Source organism: Coenobita brevimanus, chromosome 106, assembly GCF_032717465.1.
Source record: "Coenobita brevimanus isolate Jiangsu-jjx chromosome 106, ASM3271746v2, whole genome shotgun sequence".
Classification (NCBI taxonomy): domain Eukaryota; kingdom Metazoa; phylum Arthropoda; class Malacostraca; order Decapoda; family Coenobitidae; genus Coenobita; species Coenobita brevimanus.
The window spans coordinates 87,501-98,690 of NC_137059.1; the positions used below are offsets into that span (position 1 = coordinate 87,501).

Below are 11,190 nucleotides of genomic sequence, written 5' to 3' on the forward strand. Positions count from 1 at the left end.
TTTATTATCGATATATCATCAGTAATAGGAGAGTATTGTAATGCTGAGAATAAAATGCTGTTGATGAAGCATTACGAAGTCTGAGTAAACCACTTGTAATACAACCCTAAGTCCTTCTCCAGCTTCTCTTGAATACGTAAATCAAAGCCATACAGCCATGTTTCTTTTTAATATCATATTTTTAAATACTATATATATTTCCTCTAGTTTTGGGGTGATTTTATATTTCTCTTTCATGAATTTGTGATGTTTCCAAATCTTTCACCAACTTCTACCCGGCCTGAAATGTGCTTCGTTCCTTTCGAGTCCTACAGGTTTTTTTTTTTCCTCTAGTTCATATCTGATTTTAATATTCGTCTGTTTCATAATTTGTGTTCAGTGTCAGAATTTCACACACAATAATACAAAATCTAATACAACCGCAACTCCCATTTTTTCTTCCTATTACAACTCTACTTCCCCTCATGAAAATGATAAACAACAAACCTGCTTCCCTCACACGCGAATTTCACTGAGCAAAAAAAAGGCAATCGATCGTCATCCTCCTTTTCTCCAAAGAGAATTTCACTCACCTTACCAATAAATCAAACAAACAAATAAATACATACATACATAAATCAATAAACTACACATTTTAACTCAGAAAATTTACCTACCTTATTAAACAGAACTGACAGCAAACGAAGCGACAAAATGCTGAAGATAGCGATGCTGGTGGTGGCCATGTTTGGGGTGGCGGCTGCGTTTATTTTCCCAGGTACAGGACACGGCCACGACTACGACTGCAACGGAGCCGGGATCTTCACTGACCCTGGTAGGCTCACAGAGGTGGATAGGGTTGAGAGGGAGGAAAGACTGACTAGGAGAGGAAGGAAGTCTGACTAGGAGAGGTGGAGGGAACTAGGAAGTAGGAGGAGGGGAACTGACTGGAAGGGAAAGATGACAAGGAGATGATAGTAAGTTGAGAGAGGTAGTTGGGGTTGAGAGGGAGGAAAGACTGACTGAGAAAGGTGGAGGGAAGACTGACTAGAAGAGGTGGAGGGAAAAAGGAGGTGGGAGGAGGGGAACTGACTAGAAGAGGAAGGGGTGAACAAGGGGACGAAATGGGAGGGAAATTGGACGGGAAGAAGAGACAGTAAGCTCAGACAGACGGACTGGGTTGAGAGGGAGGGAGGAGTAGGCAGGAAGAGAGGGGGAAGAAGGAGAGGTGGAGGGAAAACTGACTAGGAGAGGAAGGAGGGGTGGACGGGGGCTGAGACTGAGGGAAAATTAATTAGACTGGAGGAAGAGGAGGAGTGGCCGGAGTTAAGATGGAGGGAAAACTGGCTTTATTGGTTTGTATTCATCTAAGGGAACTGGACCAATTTCAGATCTTGAATACTATGCCGAGGTTGCCTTAAAGTCGGTGACCCTTAGCTATGAAGTAGAACTGAGTCTCCTTGGTTACTAGTCAAATTAACCCTCCAATCTGACCACACTTGGACATCACCTGACAAAGATCAGTAACCCCTTGCAGCTCAGGTGATGGCCAGGTGTAGTCAGACTGGAGGGTTGATTTGACTAGTAACCAAGGAGACTGATTCCTACCTCTGGCTCTTTGAATATCACAAAACCACAAGGTAATATGCAAGCCATTGGGGTAACCAAATTTTGACAGACGAAAACGACTGGAGTATAGAAAAAGTTGAGACAAAATAAAGCACATATGAAGAAAGATGGACTGGGATGAAAGGGACTGAAACTGCCAAAGTGGATGGGAAGAAGAGGAATTTTTACCTGTCAAACAAAATGCTCAGTTTTATCTCGAAGTTTCTTTAGTTTTAGTGTTTCTCTGTATATTCTTATGCTGTTCTTAAGATTAATGTTTTTCCTTCGTGTTCTCTTCCAGCACTTGTTATATATTGCAGTAGTAAAATAACAGGAATTTGGCATATATTTAGATTTTGTTAATATTATCTGCACGTGTGTTTTTTTCATTAGTTTTGTCTACTACTGCTACTACCACAACTTCTACTACTACTACTACTATTACTACTACTACTACTATTACTACTACTACTATTACTACTACTGCTACTTGAATATCATAATGTTGTGATGTGTAAGTAGTTTTTACATTTTCAGTTCTCCTACAATTGCTACTTCTACTACTACTACTACTACTACTACTACTACTACTATGAAAATCATTAATTAACAGTAAAAACCACCTCAACTGATTAAACTTTACCACAGTCAGTACCACAACTACCACCATAACGACCAACCACCACCACCACCAACCACCACTATCTCAACCACACCACCATAATAACTACCATCTCAACCACCACCACAACTACCACCACCACCCCTACTACCACCACCAACAACCACAACCACAACCACTTTTAGCTCAGTTGACGGCCAAGTGTGTCATATGCAAAAATAAATCGCATAGGCAAAGGTGTTAGACGCCTTCCATGTGACTCAGTATACAACCCATCAATAAAGCCAATGAGATTTCCTGTCTCTCTCTGACCCAGTTCTGTCGGATGAAAAGACTAAACCATCACTCTCCCTCTCTATCTATCTATCTATCTGTCTGTCTATCTGCCTGTCTGCCTATCTTTCTATCTATCTATTTATCTATCTGCCTTTTTATCTATCACTATCTCCACAGTTGACAACTGCCGTGGATATCATGTGTGTGGGTACAACATCTTCACTATGTCCTATCAACATCTGTTCTACGTTCAGTGCCCCTTCAATAAGGTGTTCAACGGACAGATATGTGAGTAGACAGACAGATAGATAGACAGATGGATAGATATAGATAGATGGATGGATGGATGGATGGGTGGATGGATGGATGGATGGATGGGTGGATGGATGGGTGGATGGATGGATGGATGGATGGATGGATGGATGGATGGATGGATGGGTGGATGGTTGGATGGATGGATGGATGGATGGATGGATGGATGGATGGATGGATGGGTGGATGGTTGGATGGATGGATGGATGGATGGATGGATGGATGGATGGATGGATGCAGACATAGACAGAAATGGAAAAATAGATGCAGACATATAGACAGAGAGACAGATAAAGATGGATAATAATAATAATAATAATGACAATAATAATCATTATTATTATTATCATTATAATGATGGTGATGATGACAATGATGATAATGATGATGGTGAGGAGAAAAAGAGAGAGAGAGTGAGAGAGAGAGAGAGAGAGACCTTTACATTGTTCTAATTAGCCTACCTGTCCCCTGCACAGGTGTTCCCCCAAGCTGGTACAACTGCACAACCTAGATTCAGACTCCCATTCTCTCCCTGACACCTTTTCCTAAGCGATTTATTCCTACCTAGCTCAGTTCTACCATTATACAAATCCTTCCAATATCGCCATCCTCTGCATAATGTCCTCAAAGATAATACCCAGCCATATCCAAAAATAAATCGCTAAGGAAAAGGTGCTAGGGAGCTTCCTGAGCCAACCAGATCACCGGCCCTACACACCTGGCATTCTCAAGCAGACCAGGTTGTCCTAAAATAGCGCTGACCACACCTACATTGAAGGTAAAAAGGAGGTGCGAAATTCAAAGCAAATCCTCCTGCCAGAAGAGAGAGAACAAATATCTATTCAAAAAATCAACACTGCATTCTGTATTTTTTATTACAGTTTTTATATTTAATTTGCACTCTGTGTTACCTGCCAGACACTACTACTACTATTACCTCTACCACTACTACTACTACCACTATTACTTCTACTACTATTGCTACTACTACTGCTACTCTTACTACTACTACTGCTACTACAGTTACTACTACGACTATTATTACTACTACTACTACCATTCTTACTATTACTACTACTACCATTACCACTTACTACTGCTACTGCTATTACTAGTACTACAACGACTACAACTGCTACTACTACTACTACTACTGCTATTAATTTCTAAATTGCACATGTTAACTGCCAGACACATAGAGCTGTTAAGTTGTATTGTCTTGTTATGCATGTTATAAGAGAGTGAGAGAGAGTCACCTCAAACATGCAACAATGGGTTGAATTATTTTAAAATTGATCTGTTTAATAAATGCATTGGTAAAATAGAGTGTGTTATTGCCCAGAATGAATAAATGAAGTTGGTTCTGTAAGTTATCAATCCCAAACCATCACACTAATACGCTTAAAATGGAACATATTGGACATACCCCCACATACACAACATACTCGACATATTCCCACATACGAAACAGAGTCACACGACGTCCCTCCTCATTAACAACTGCATCCAGAGTACATTTTTGTAGATTTATCATTCAGCTGAGAACACTTACAGCAGTCGGTGTTGATCAAGGAAGGAAGGAAGGAATTATGAAGAACCAGCATCAAGCCAAAATATGGCTGTATGGCAGTAAGGCAGAAGGGAGCGGGGAAAAAATTAAATGTATGATGTGAAAAGCAGTAACAAATGTGATAATCTTGGAAATAGAAACAGTGTGAGTCACCTAGGTAATCAGTAAGTTGTGGTGGCAGATGTAGTGAGGAAAGGAAGGGGAACGCTGAGAGACGGCGTTGGGTGTAGACGTGCAAACAAGGTGACATGGTCATGCGGCAGTGAACAGAGCGGCTGAGGGTCATGATTCACTGAATGACCTTGAGTGAGGCGGGTATGACCCGGGCGAAGACAAGCAAGGATAGTCGGCAACTGGGGTGGGCTGATGTGTCAGGGAAGAACTGGGGGTTTAGCACTGTGAAGTTTGTTGCCAACCTGCAAGTTCCACGAGGATTGCCAACGTTCACACAAGAGGCGGGTCAGAAGAGGAAAACAATCAGGAGCAGGCATGGGGCGGAAAGAGGACCCAGATGAGAGGGTAGCAGAGCGTGCCAACCACTCAGCTTGTCTATTACCTGTAAGCCCAATATGGCTAGAGACCCAGCGGACACAAACCGACTTTTTCCGAACAGAAAGACGGAACAGCCACTCCTGAATTTGGGTGATAAGGGGATGAGAAGATGGCGAGGTGTGTAGGGAAGTGAGTGCACTTTGAGAATCGAAGATAACACTTGTGGAGGAAGAGAACCTAGGAAGAGACTTCAGAGCAAAAAGAATAACATACACCTCTGCAGTAAGAATATTTGCAATGGAAGGAAAAGCACTGTGGAAGGAGGAGACAGGGAATGCAACAGCAAACCCGACACATTATGGCCGTCAGTGAAGATATGCATGGCAGAAGAGTGACAGGACTTATTATGTTTGAGAAAATGAGAGCGAAGAGTATCTAGGAGAAGAACAGACTTAGAACAAGGTAAAAAGGCGTAGCAGACCACAGCAGGACGCAGAAGCCAGGGTGGGAACGACACTGGATGAAGTGAAAGAACAGGAGGAAAGGTGAAATCAACAGACTGAGGAAGGGTGGGAATGGAAAAAGGAGATATGAAACTAAGTGAAAGGAGCGTTGGCGAAGGCTGGGAGGAGGACGGAATGACTTATTAGCACTGAAGGAGTCATGCATAGGACCTAACAGCGAGAAAAGAACGTCAGTAAGAAAGAGGGGCAATGCCTGATTCAACACAAAGACTTGCTGCGGGAGTTGACCCAAAAGCACCAATAGCTAATTAAAGACCAGTATGATGAACGGCATCTTGCTTTTAAAGAATGCGAGTGGAGGCAGAAGAATAGACGAATAGACTTGGCAACCATAATCGAGTCCAGAAAGAATAAGGACAGAGTGAAGACGAATTGCGACACGATCAGCACACCATGAAGGTTGAGACAGAGTTTGTATCTAACGAAAAAGATGACTAGAAAGTTTAAAGGAAGAAACACAACGGGATTATTCTTGGTGCTGTGTCAAACCTTCGATGACTCGACTCCTGGACAGTGAAAAGTTCTTAATGCTATATTAAACTGCATACCACCAGAATCACCAGTGAAAATCCACAAGGCATTATTCTATTGATCTTAAATCTTACAACACTAGGATCATGTCCAACGGAAAGCAGTCGTTAAATCTTCATCAAACATTATATTACTAGAATTCTGTTCGGTGAAAAATACCAAGACATTATTGTCCTTAATGCTATGTCATGCCTTATATTACTAGAATCACACTAGAATCGTCAACAGTTACATGCAATTCTGTCAAACCTTACGTAACTAGAATCAAGTCCAGAGAAAAGCGGTGGGGCATTTTCAACTCTTTATTTTGGTAAAACTACAAGTGTGGCGCTGCTGACTGAGGGGCAGCGTGTGAAAAATGTCTTCAGTACTAATAGACATCAGAGTTTCATGACCTACCTAAATCTAGCTCACTTAGAAGGGGAGAAAAGTTTGCAAAGTAATATTTTTCTAAGTCAGACTGCTTGTGTTTACGATGCCATGAAATTTTTTGAGTCAATTTTAACATCTAGTATTAATTCACAAACTTTCCAAGTATTACAGGAATTATAATGTATATATTTTCTATCTATACAGCACACTATTCAGAGATGTTACCCCTTTTCTCAGCAATGACATATTACTGTAGTTATTTTCGCTGCTTCAAGCAATTCTACTGAGTTTCAGAAAGACTTCTCTGATTTTTGTGGTTAATAAAGGCTGCATTTAACCCCTACAGTTCAAAGTCCCTCAAAAAACTAAGTAAAATTGCCCAAAGGTAGTAAAAATAACGCAAAACATGTCATAAGGGGTTAATAAGGGCTTTGAAAATAGTCACTCTCAACAACACTCGCACGTACACTTTGAAAACACACATCGAGTCGCATTTTTTTTTGGCATACAAGACTAGCTAGCAACTCTTCAACAGATATTAAATTTGCTTATCATATCTTTACCTCCTCTCGTATTTTATCCATGTCTTTTTCAGTACCGATATAATGTGTATGTGTAAGATACAAGACGGCTTTAAAGTACGATACACAAAATAACTGTGGAAGGTTTGTTAAAAAGTCCTGTGCCAACCCTAATCCGACGGTTTGAAAATACACATTGTTGACTAATACTAATCAGGTTATAGTTTGCTTAGTTATGTCAGTTCAGTCACACGGAAATAACTGACAGAGGGAATGACGAGAAATGCAGTCGCAGGAATGCCAAAGTTAGCTTCGGACATGACGTCATCAGGTCAAACATGGACACACATTCTAACAATTCGGATTATGTACTTATATCCTGTCCCCCTGCTGATTTATCGATTATTTCCACTATTATATTAAGTGAGTAATGTCCATCTATACGTTGATTTATTAAGAATAGCTGCTGAGTTGCATTATCAATATCTGGAACTACGTTATGGCGCGGAGTGACCTAGTGACGTCACAGTGTTTACATATGGGGGTAGCCATGACTAAGGGGTCCCATATGTAGCTTATTTCATCTTCCCCATGGCATTATCACTGCTTAGACGAGTTCAGAGCACAGAGGGCAGGATGGAGAGGAGGAGACGAGAGCTAAAAGTAAGAGAATCGTGAAATCAAGAGCCGGAGGGAGAAATTAAGACACACTGCCACTGAATACATATTACGAGTGCCAGCTAATCTATACATGAACTACACTAGTATGTCACGTCCACAATACTTCAGCCATTGAATTCTTGACGACAGGTTACAAAAAGGAACTACAGAGGCTTACTTTCAAAATATTAGCTACTCTTACGCTCGCTATGGAGGCTGTGTAACGTCTGTGGTGAATTAATGTGTCGCTATTTGATATCAAGTTCTTAGACTGCAGAAATTACCACGAAAAAAAGCATAAATTAAAAAAATAAATCTCCAAAGCATCACCAGCAATGTAAAATCTGTGTAGAATCATGAAATATTTTTTTCTTGCCTATGGGTATAATTTAAATATAATTGGTAATCATTTTAGAATAGCCTTTTTTATAGCAGCTACTGCCAACATATGCATAAAAATTCGTGTAACTTTGCGATCTTCCTATTAAATTTATAATTATATACTTTAAAAAATAATTAGTAAGACAGATATATCAAGGAAATCAAGGCGAGATAAAAGAGTACCTTAATTAATTCTCTTACCTGTTTTTAATTAACCATCATTACCTTTTTGGGATTATTTTTATTTTTTTATCATCCATTGTCCCGGTAATTATCTTGGCTTATGGGTTAATTACACCGAGCCTAGTGTTATATATACTATCTTTATCATACACGAGAGAGAGAGAGAGAGAGAGAGAGAGAGAGAGAGAGAGAGAGAGAGAGAGAGAGAGAGAGAGAGAGAGAGAGAGAGAGAGACTTACAAAATAACTTATCATTTAACGCAGTTCTATCAGCTCTACAGCCCTGTCACCCTCTTAACTACCCAGTTTCCCTAACAGGCCCGTACTCTCGTGGATTACCCTAACACCTTTTCCTAAGCGATTTATTTCAACTCACTCTCCTCCTGTGTGTTACATAAATCCCCATACCCCCATACTCTGCATAAATATCGTACAGAAAGATACTAACCACCCACATCTAAGAATAAATCGCTAAGGAAGACGTGTTTGGGAGATTCCTTAATTGACGAGAATACGAGCCATAATTCTAACTGCCTTTAGACATTTCGGAGCACCTTTCCCTTAGCGATTTATTTGTCACATTACTCCTTAACATTCTATCGTATATTTAACCTGCATTAATATCAATGTAATTTGGATCAATAATATACGAGAGAATATTGAGGGATAACACAGAGAATAAATCGCTACAGAACAGGTCTTACGTAATTCCTAGGGCATACAGAATACAGCCCATCGTGTGTGTAATTTGTCAAGAGGTCTCGTTACAGGAATACAAAGCAACTGGGAAAAATACAAACATTCTTCTCTGTAAAAAGATGATGATATGAATGAAAGAATGAAGAAGGTGAATTTGTGAAGGGGACAGCGTGTGTGCAAGAATGTGATGTGGACATTTTTGAGATGCACGGCTTAACAGGTATCTGTTATATATATATCTTTTTTCTCTTTTAAAAACAGTGAATGAGTAACTGACTGCAGAGGTGGAGTATCACAGAGAATGATTATATGTGTTCCGTCTTTCCCCCCCAGATACACATACAGTAAAACCCAACCCACATCCACTTTACCTGGCTAAAAATATTGATTAGTCTCCCTATACACCAATTAGGCCAGAAAATAGTGATTAAAAACAGCAGTCACTCTGTCAATTCCATTTTCCCAGACGATATAAAAAAGAATTTACTCAGTCAGATACTTTTTTAACCACTGAAAATACTATCAACTCAAGTACACCTTTTGGGCTGAGTAAAAATATTAATTATGCTGCTCTCTATACTGTCTTTTGAGGATATTAAAAAACCTTTGATTTTACTGATGACTAAACCTACTTTGAAAAATATAATTAATTCACTGCTACCTCATAAATCACTGAAAGAATCATGACGAAAGATATAATAATAATAATAATAATAATAATAATAATAATAACAATCGCATAGAAAAAATCAGTAATCACTTCGCTTTTGCCTAAACGAACATGATAAAGAAAAAAAGTGACGGACCAAATATTCGACATGAAAAAAATCAAACTCCTTAGAAGGGTCGTCTCCGGGATTATGCAGGTTAATCGCCAAATACTTCACCCGCAAAATATTCACACACTACCCTACACGCAAAAAATACCACCCACATATTATCTCCACATATAGTCATAGCTTCAGACTCTCCCATTCGTTATCTATTTTATCGGGAAATTTTATTGCTCCAAACATCATCTTGTCCGGAAATTATCTCTGTCTGCATAATATCTCTTCTTAACCTCCTCCTCCTCCTCCTCCTCCTTCTTCTTCTCTTTCTTCTTCTTCTGCGTTTGAGTCTTGATGAGGTGGTGGTTCTGTCGTTATGCTTGATAAGGGCTCAGATTTCAACTGGAGTTATCATCATCATTATCATCATCATCATCATCATCATCAACTCCTTTGCTTCAGTGTGCTAGTATCAACCTCACTTGGACATCCCCCTATTCTCAGTCACGAAGGCTTTAATTCTTAGCATTATCATTACCACCGTAACCTTCTTAACATTATCACATCAATAAAGTTAGATTCATAAGCATATTCCTCTCTCCATCATAATTGTAGCCTTGATAAGAACTATATAAAATTCTCAGTATCTTTTTCCTCGTATCTTATTAGTAAGGCCTTCCATTATCTTTATTTGGCCTGAAGACTTTACTGAGTTCCATTCCAGTCATCCTACAGAAACCATCTAATTATAATAAGCTTGTGTGATAAATATATTACTTACTGCAACTTTATTTACATTATTACAGCTATACTATTGATCAAAACAGTCTTTAAACCTTTTATCAAGGCCAGAAAAATAATTATTTCTTTTTTGCCTTCAAGACTGACCTCAGCTTTACGGTTCGGAAATGTTGGTGAAAGCTGTAAAAACTATGAAAAAAAGATATATCATTCATTTTTCCTTGTTTTTGAGAGAGAGAGAGAGAGAGAGAGAGAGAGAGAGAGAGAGAGAGAGTGGAGAAGATGTCCAAGTGAGTGCACATCATTTCGACCGACACTGCACCTCATATTTACATTTCACTTTCACGCATTTCATGACGTCATTTGATGTATGCCGCAGTTTGTAGATATTATACCACTCCTCCCCCTATCTATATGCTATCTAAGAGTAAATATATCTAAATATAGTGGAATAAAAGCCAGTCCTATACACACACATACATATATATATATTTATTTATATATCTATCTATCTATAAAATATTTGTAGAATGCGGAATTGAGTCCACCTAATGCCCTAAGTGAATGTGAACGCTAATATATGACTTGTCCAATTTGCAGAGGGTAAGGGATGAAAAAACGTGAAAGGCAGCGAAATGGCGAACTATCTAGGGGCAAAAACGAACGATAAATTGCAAAACGAACCGCAAAAATTTGTAAAAAGGATGCGCACACGATATAGATACATTTCCCGCTATATATACTATTTGTGATTATATATATATCTAAAAATTCAGTTCTTAATAATAAAAATAATAATACATTTATACCCAAACGCCCACCATTATTAAAATTATCACGAAAATTGTGATTATAACGTACTCAAAGCAACTGTTATTAAAGAAAGCATATATATTCATTACCACACCGTCAGTACCCTTTTATGTGCAAAATTAAAAAAAAACTGTGAT

At 39.0% G+C, this 11,190-nt stretch overlaps 1 long non-coding RNA gene across 1 annotated transcript; it reads left to right on the top strand.

Moving 5' to 3' along the window:
• The first annotated feature begins 693 nt into the window (after nucleotides 1-693).
• LOC145416454 (uncharacterized) lies at nucleotides 694-3,308 on the top strand. The gene is made up of 3 exons (XR_013900282.1): nucleotides 694-814; nucleotides 2,663-2,773; nucleotides 3,274-3,308. It is a non-coding gene; the product is annotated as an uncharacterized LOC145416454 (long non-coding RNA).
• The last annotated feature ends 7,882 nt before the right edge of the window (nucleotides 3,309-11,190 follow it).